The sequence below is a fragment of the Nasonia vitripennis genome, chromosome 2 (assembly GCF_009193385.2).
Source record: "Nasonia vitripennis strain AsymCx chromosome 2, Nvit_psr_1.1, whole genome shotgun sequence".
NCBI classification, from domain to species: Eukaryota; Metazoa; Arthropoda; class Insecta; order Hymenoptera; family Pteromalidae; genus Nasonia; species Nasonia vitripennis.
In genome coordinates this window covers 14905770-14914407 of record NC_045758.1, presented here as the reverse complement: position 1 = coordinate 14914407, position 8638 = coordinate 14905770, and the positions used below count along the sequence as shown (strand labels likewise).

At 46.6% G+C, this 8638-nt stretch overlaps 1 protein-coding gene across 8 annotated transcripts in view; it reads left to right on the top strand.

The window, feature by feature from the left end:
• Nucleotides 1-7075: 7075 nt before the first annotated feature.
• Nucleotides 7076-8638, top strand: part of LOC100120281 (protein Fe65 homolog) — an 84269-nt gene continuing 82706 nt past the window's right edge. For all 8 annotated transcript variants that reach the window (XR_004344676.1, XR_001729379.3, XR_001729378.3 and 5 more), the window contains exon 1: nt 7076-7461. The gene's annotated coding sequence lies outside the window, so the exon portion shown is untranslated. The remainder of the gene's footprint in view (nt 7462-8638) is intronic.

Below are 8638 nucleotides of genomic sequence, written 5' to 3'. Positions count from 1 at the left end.
CGACTGTCTATTCAAAATGTCCTTTACTACTTATAGTATAACAGTAGATTGCGCTTTCATTTAAAAATATGTTGTCCTTTATTTATTATTTCGATAAATCTAGTTCTACACTTACGCAAGCTCTGTATACATACGTGGATTTATATACTCGGTATATTAGATTTGCAACGCGATTGCAACAATAGGCTTAGCTGATCGTAGTACATAATATTATAACCTTCACACGATGCGGTTATTACTCATTTACCGAGCTATGAGTAAGTGACACGAATGTCGCCCACCAGACGATAGCTATATATCGATTCTATTGGACAAAGAGAGACGGATAGATACTGCGCGATAGATAGACCGCTAAATATAGACCATACGAGAAGCTACAAGGGTCAGGCAGGTACAGACCTATTCGTGCGCGCATAACCATCGGGGGCTTTTCGGCGTAATTCGCGGACTTATGCGCGCAAAGTCGCTCCTTCCTCATTAACGATCAGTCATTATCAGTCGCACGAATCAATACGCCGATGAACCACTCTCGAGAATAAAGTTGTTGGAACAGTGCTGTGATTTTCAAAATAATATTCGTTGTATAACTACGTACAAATCTGAAATCAATACTTTTATTTTTACACGGTGAATATTTCACGTGCATAAATTTCTCAAAGCAGCAATATTAATCCACGTGCGCAAAATTATAGTACATATTAGAGGGAGTAACGCATATAAGTGACAGGTCGCAGGAAGCTCGTGAAACTTTGAGTCGAGATAAGTTTGCAGCAGGTTCGATCGTCGCTCGCCAAATTTCTCATCGTCCCGGGGATATCCTCGAGGCCTGCTTGAAATTTGTGGCTGGTAATACCAGTGCGCGACGTCATTCATAACTCACTTTCGCGCTCGAAGAATCATCCGCACGAGATAGAGAGCAGCTCTATAGTATGCATAGCTATATATTAACGCGCTCATATATGTCGTGGCTCGAGGGATGAAAAAGGCAAGAGAAGGAGGAGAGCGTAGGGAGATGTTTCCCCACCCCCGCAATATGAAGATGCATCATCAGATTTAATTGATGACGATCGACTTCGAATGTTTAAGTTTGGTTTCTGCTAATACAGAAATATACACGAGTGCAATAAAGCCGTCAAATCTGTTCAGTTCGCTTTTCGAGCAAACCTTTTCGAGAAATCATCGCAGCATCAAGTAATCACTACAGTAGCATAGCAACGACGTCCAGAGCCTCACAGTCGATCCACTTGTACTATACTACGCATTCGATAACAAACAAATCATCCTCTCCTATAGCCGCGCGAAATCAAATCGAGAATCAAAGGACGACACCTGATTTCCCAGCGGTATCTCTCTGACCCCCGCCACACAATTTCGACCTCTCCTTCGCTTGCTTTTCTAGTGTAATATTCCTTTGGAATTCATAATTCGATCAGCGCGCCGGGGATAGAGCTTGCGCGCAAGCTCTAGCGCCGCAGAATCAGCCTCGCAGAACAAATATCGAGGGAACAGCTAAGACGCGCGATTAATAAGGAACGAGCTCTCGCACACACGCGCGCTTGCGACGAAAGTTTCCTCGCGCGGGCGCCTTCGAATATGTATAGAAATAGGGAGAAGTAAAAAAAAGCGAAAGAGAGAAGAATAACCGAGTGGAGAGCGGGAAGTTCAAATGAAATTCCGCGCGCTCGATTTAGCCCCGGCGGCGGCAGCAAAGGTATAAGGCGTGTGTATGTATAGCGGGCACTTGTTGTATACGGGGGGCATACATTTTGCACGGGTCATAAGGCCTTTGCTCTCCTCTCGAGCGCCGAGGTTACTGCACTTCAGGGACGAGTTATCCGGCCCCATCTCGCGCAGCCTCTGCGCGCGCCGAGCCTCGTTTTTGCGCGACTCTCCCTCGCGAATCGCCTCGCTATTCGGATCCTTATTTCTCGCGTCTCTCTCTCTCTCTCTCTCTCTCTCTCTCTCTCTCTCTCTCTCTCTCTCTCGGCTAGATATATAAATGACTGTATGTTTTTGCGACGGAAATGCGCAAGAAAAGACGAAACTGTTGCTGGGGGATGTGTTTCGCGTTGACGATTATTAGTTTCTCCCTTTTATTTTCAATAGCTGTGAGTACGTGATTTGGTATGGCGAGAAGAAGCTTTTTTACGACTGAGATGAAATTGATGTTTGCGGAAACAAGTGACCTGGAATTTTACGGCGGGATATATACACTGTAAACCATGAAAAGATCCTTTCCATTGACCTAATTTTCCATCCATCGCACTTTACGTATAAGTAGTGGAGCAAACATTTATTTTAGCTTTAATGTATCATGATTAGGGATATTTTATTCCTGGTATATTCATTCGGAAATATCATTGATTATCGATATTTTATTTATCGGATATTTTTGAAAAATATTAAGCACAGAATGAAGAATTTTATTTCTGCTCAATGATTCAAATAACGTACGACCATTGGTATGAATATTTTCAAATTTCAAATGTGACGCTTCGCAACATTTCGGTATACTCACAAACTTATAAAATCTGTAATTTCGTGCGAAGCCGCAGCGCAGACAAGTTATAACCATTCGAAAAACGAAAAACAACGCGTTCACACGCACGCTCGCTCGATTCGCGCCATTGACAGTCGAAATGAAACGAGTGCGCGAGAAAAAAACTGCTAGAAAATAAAGAGACGTGTGTATACACCTGCAGCGACATCGAGTGAGAGAAAATAGTAGGCCGCACGACTGTAGCTTTGCTCCGAAAGACTCGTCTCTTGGGGCTTTCGACTAGAGAGAGAAACAGTATTGTACTCGCGAGTTAGACAAATTTAAGGGCCAAGTGAAAGCTTGCACGCGTTCCGCAAGCTTGCGATGGCATTTTCGCTGCACTCTAAGCCTCTTCATTTGTTTCGGATCAGCGAAGAATTATACTATATACGTCGACTCGCGCCTTTAAGCGGATTCGAGTAGTAACTTTTCGTCTTTTACGCTCACGGGGATTTTCGAGCATAGTTATGACGAGAGATAACCGCTGAAAATACGATCGATATACACACAGTGCAGCGTATAACACTGTGTGCAAGGTAATGCCGTGGCTTTGGAAGCTGGCGAGCTTCGCTGTGTACGTACAAGTGTAAGCTTGACTTGAACACTCGACTCATCGTATAGATTGGAGTACAGTCAAAGTTGACGAGGAGCCACTTGTTGAGGTCGTTGTTGAGGTATTCGACGCGGCCGCAATGCTACTGCGGTTATGCCAGGAGAAGTTATTGGCGGCGGAGTCGGTTCCGATATTGATGATGACAAATATTGACCGATATCTGTAACTGAATTTTCATAACTTATATCAAACAGATGGTGAATGTATTACTTTTTTTGCATACAGATAAAACTGTCAACATATGTTGAACATGTTTAGGAATAAAATTGAATTAAAAAGCCATGTGTATGTGCTCAATTATGCGCGACATGATCCTCCAAGTCGAATTATTCTCAAAAGAAAAGTTCGTTCTCGCAATTCCATCAGCTCACATTCGCATCACGGTAGCTTTACATCCTTCTGTTCTCCGCAAGCTTTGACGCTCTCTCCGACTTTCCCCTCTCGCGCACGATACATCAGAGCTTTCGTCACGGGTTCAGCGTCTCTTAGAAACTTTTCCCTCGCAAAAAAGCTCGTCTCCCAAGAAAAACAGCTGGAAAATCCCGAAGCAATAGTATCACTTACTCCTCATTATTCTATCAAGCCCAATTCCTCTCCCGCCGCAAGTTTCCCCCGAAAGCTCTCTCTCTCTCTCTCTCTCTCTCTCTCTCTCTCTCTCTCTCTCTCTCTCTCTCTCGCAGTCGCGTAACGCACAACAGTTATTTAGCGCCGACGGCGAAATCGAGGTGGAATCCGATCCCGAAACTTGTGAAGCGCAGCTCCCCGCCCGACTGTTATGAGACTTACACCAAAGGAAGGAAAGTTAGTTCCACTGTGTATAGCAATTACATCTCGGAGTGGCCGCAGACTGCGCTCTCGTGCAACATTCGGCTCGGCGGCTCGAAACTGCCGGGGATCCCCGATAGCGCGGCGAATGAAATTTTAATTTTTGATAAGGCGCCATCAGACATGCGCCGGGACTCTTTCTCCGTTTCTGTTCCTTCCGAGAGAGCTTTTTTCGCGCGCGCGTATATACGTGCGCATAACTGCGCCCCAGAGATATTACATATCGCGACGAGCCAGGAGAAATCTTATACATCAGGCGCTGGAGTAGACGTTTCCGCGATGAGGCTATAATATTATAGGGGGGAGTATATGCAAATTTTTCACCGGATTATTGATAAGAGTCGTCACTATCTGGAGCGTCATTGTAATTTTAGCACTTCTCCCGCTAGGCCGCGGCTACTCCTGAAGAAAATGAAATATTGATCGAATAATCCGTTTGTATTATTCATTTAAAGGAGAAACAAGAGCCGAGCTTATTCGTACGATATCTCTTATAATTATGATGGAAGCTTCGATCGGGACTATTCATAGCTGTATAACAAAAGTGTCCGGAGCTTTGTCTACCGAGAGTTGCATAAATCGAGTTTCATACCAAGAATACGCGTGAACGTATAATAATCACGAAAATCGCATAAAGCCTCTCTCATTTGCTTACAGCCGCCTAATACGACGAGCCAAGTTGCGACGCGCGACTCAGCGCCGCACGAGAGAAAGAGATCGATGGGCTTAACGATCCCGAGCGCATCAGAATAGAAAAGGGCTTCGCACCCGTTCTCGTCGTCTCTGGATATACAACGCGATAGAGAAGCACTATATACGACCGAAAGCGAGTATAATGCGGGTACGGAGAGAGGCCCAAGAAGAGGTACGTACGGAGGGATGGCGTCACGTCATCTGTGAAATTACAATCAGCCTTCCCTAATGTGCTCGAGTTGGCGCTTGGCTCGCTTCGGTGTATGTTATACTCTCGCTTTCTTCCTCGGCCTCTATATATATGTATATCTCCTGCGCGTAGTCTCTTTTGCATAGAGCGAGCCGACTAGGCGCTAAAGTACGGAACCGAACGTCTCCGGATGTACAACATGTTCGGGGGTGGAGTATGCCTATGGATATACGTATATGTATATGGTATAGAGGTACTGCACTCGTCCCTGTGCGCATTATTAAAACGGAAGGAGTGTAGATGTAGGAGCTAAAGGCAAAATACTCGGAGCGCGGCGATGCTAGCATCTAGATTTAGAAATTTACCGACGCGAAACTCGAGGCTTTCGTCTCTGCTGGTTTTTGAATGAGCCGAACCTTCGCTTGGATACGATCGCTTATGGCGTTTTATATTCGAGTTGAAATTCCTCTGCACAGTCTGTCTAAAGCTGCAGCTTGATACTAAAAGTATACACATAACCATGTTCTCATGGTCTTGTTCGAGCTTTTTACACGTATCAGCGCACAATCACTCTCCCCGCGCGAGCGTCCCGAGGAAACGAAATACGGCCAAAGCGCTAATTGTTCCCCTCTCCTCCGCGAAATGCTCCGGAACAACAAGTTCAATCGGTCAAAAGTAATTTCCTTTCACGAAAGCTCCGCGCTTGGCTTTCAAGCCGTTCGATCGTTCCAGCAGCACTGCGCCGTGTACTATATATACAGAGCATACACACAATCCAGATTGCGCCGCCCGACGATTCGAAGGTCCTCCTTCTCACTTGTGGAGTCAATAACTCGTGTGCGGATGCCGCTATGGCTGGCTCGTTTTCTCTTTTATTTTTCACCCCCTAGTGTGATAGCAGCTCTTATCGCAGCGGCGCGCCTGCACCTCCTCTTTGTTCTCGTTAATTATCAACGGATCGACGCAGTCGCGGCTGCACTCTCATTCTATACGTAATAATAGCTTTCCCCGATGCTATATTTCTCGCTCTCTCCCTTTAAATTTTCAACGGCCGCATGAGGACGCGCGCTCGGCGATTTTAGCCCAGTTCGGCTTTCCGTGACCTCGGACGTATATCGAGTGCAGCGAGCGTTGAAACGCGCGAGAGCTGCGCGTGGCCGATATATTGTCAATTAGTGAGCTTTCGAGTGAATTGATGGAAAGCTCGTTTTTTGGCCACTTCGATGATGCGCAATTATTGCGAGTTTTATAATTAACGCTATGCCGTTTTCTGCAATGCGTGTATGACTGAACTCGACGAGTGCTCCGAATGGCCAGCGGGGCTGAGAGAGAAGGGCAAGTAGAATCTACTGATTTTAGTCAGGCGCAATATTCGTAATTTAATTCAATTTGTCATAACTGTACTGCATTGTTGTCGAATGAATTTCACACACCTTTCCAAGGACATTTGAATTCACAAATCGAATAAAGAACTGTTCTTCTTTCAGTTCCACGAAAGCGCGTAACCTCATACACTGCGTCATTTGCGTTCCAACGTTTGTATCGCAGCATTCCAACCGAAGCGGAGCTTTAAAAGCTCGTAGAATTTACTGGCGTTCAAAATCGTCCTTGTAGGCCGTCGCGATAATGAACAAAATTCACTCCTACTCCTCGCCGTAAAAAATTCAATAAGGCGATCAACTAACCCAGGGGCCGGAACGCAAGCGCACGCAATTGCGTTAGTCAGAGCAAAAGAAATCGATAAGTAGTCAGCCAAACATTGGCGAACCGCGAGAGAAAACTCTCCTCATACGCTCTATCGTCCTTGCGGAATCAGAGATACCTCCGGGAGCAAATTTTCCAAATAAGAGCAGAGGACACCACGAGAGCTAAAAGGAAAACAAGGTCATTATCCGCACCCTCGTCAATCCAGTCGACACACGCGCCGGGTATAGCACTCGACGCCGAGCGTAAAACTCGCTTGCGGCTCGAGGTCCGAGGAAAGAAAGAGAGAAATAAAATAAACGCGCAAGAGAATATACCTGTACGGGGCTGAGCCGAACCCCCTAGCACTGCCCGTCTCTCGACACGTCCCTGCGCGCGCGCGTCAAGTCCTGCGGGTCAGCCCCCTCCCGTTCTCTCCCGTGTACGGTGTATATAAGGGGGCGACTCACAGCGCCCCTTGGCGTCCTCGCGGCGAACTAGGCCGCGCTCTGCTCTCTCCACTCTCCAGTCTCCTCCTGCAGCTCTCTGTCTTTCTCTCTATCTCGCCCCGTGCGCGCGACGACTCGCTTTTTCGGCGCTAACCTTTATCGAGGCGCTGCGCGTTTCTCGTGCGGACGACAGCTCGTGGTGCTCGCGTCGAGGGTACTGTGCAGTCGGACTGGAGGATTTTCTCGCGAAAGATTGCTCGTGTCGCGACCAGTGCTGCGGGAAGAGACTCGATCCCGTCGTCGCGCTGCGCGAGGAAAACGTAAACACGGCAACGGGGAAAAGCTAAGTAGTATAGAGTGAAAGAAAGAGAGACACACGGTGTGTGAATAGTCGTCGCTGCTGCTTGAGAGCGAGAGGAGCCTCGTCGTCGCGGGTGTCTCCAAGGCAACAACGAAGCAGCAGCTCACGGTGAGTCTCTTTAGTCACTATACCCTATATGTATATCTATACTTGGCTCTCGCGTATACATATACGCGCGCGCACGTGACACTAGCTGCACGCGTGCCATCAGGTGTATAGGGGAGGGGTTACACCGCGGCCTGATTTAATGATGAGCCGTTATTTTTCGCGCCAGCATATTCGTCGTCTCCGTGCTCGTCCCTATTTTGCGGGCACAAGGTGGACTGGACGAAATTATCTACATCGGAAGCTTTATTGCATACTTGCGGAGTTTCGCGTCTCCTTCTCGGTCTCCTGCTGCGAGCAGTTGATTCGAACAGGGCAGGGAAACGTATATGGTATAACCTTGAACTCGATGTGGACAGCGCGAAGGTCTATAAGGATGAGTCAGCGTTGGGACTGGGTAGTGCTAGATATATATATATATATATATATATATATATAAGTATACCTACGGCCTATACGCGAGGACTGGCATTTTCTAATCAGCTGATTATTGGCTTTTTCAAGGCTCCTCGCTTTTTCGTAAAGCCCTACTCTGCCTTTTTTATTTCGTCGTTGCGTGTCACACGAATCTGCAGTGTTTGTACACATACAGACGCAGTCCTTCACGTTTGTAAAAGCAATTAGTTTCCCCCTTGGCTGTATCGATCTTCTGAAAGTTGCTCATATCATAAGGTTTTACAGCAGGGAACAATGAGTCCTCTCGTATCGATTCTCTCCGACGTTACAATAATGTACAAAGTCGAGCGGAAATCGCGAATATCGACTTGAAAATTAATCAGTGCAAAGTGAAGCGGGCAATTGAACGTTTACAAATTTATACGGCAATAAGCGCGAGCGGGAATTGTTCATCGATTCTCTGCTGTGCTGTAATGGCCTACCATTAACATAATGAAATTGCCCATATAATACCCACTAGTTTCTCCTCTCTCCCTCTCTCTCGGAGGACTGAAAAAATAAGAGAGATCTCCGCAGAGAGAAGCGCGCAATATTCCCGCGTCGCGCGCCGCTATGATTATTATAATAAAATTTGAATTCCCATCAGTTAGCTCTCCTGCGGCTTTTCTTAATATCGCCGTCGTGGGAAACGAAGGAAGGAAGCTGAGCGACGTACCTCTCTCTCTCTCTCTCTCTCTCTCTCTCTCTCTCTCTCTCTCTCTCTCTCTCGCAGATTGTGATCCGC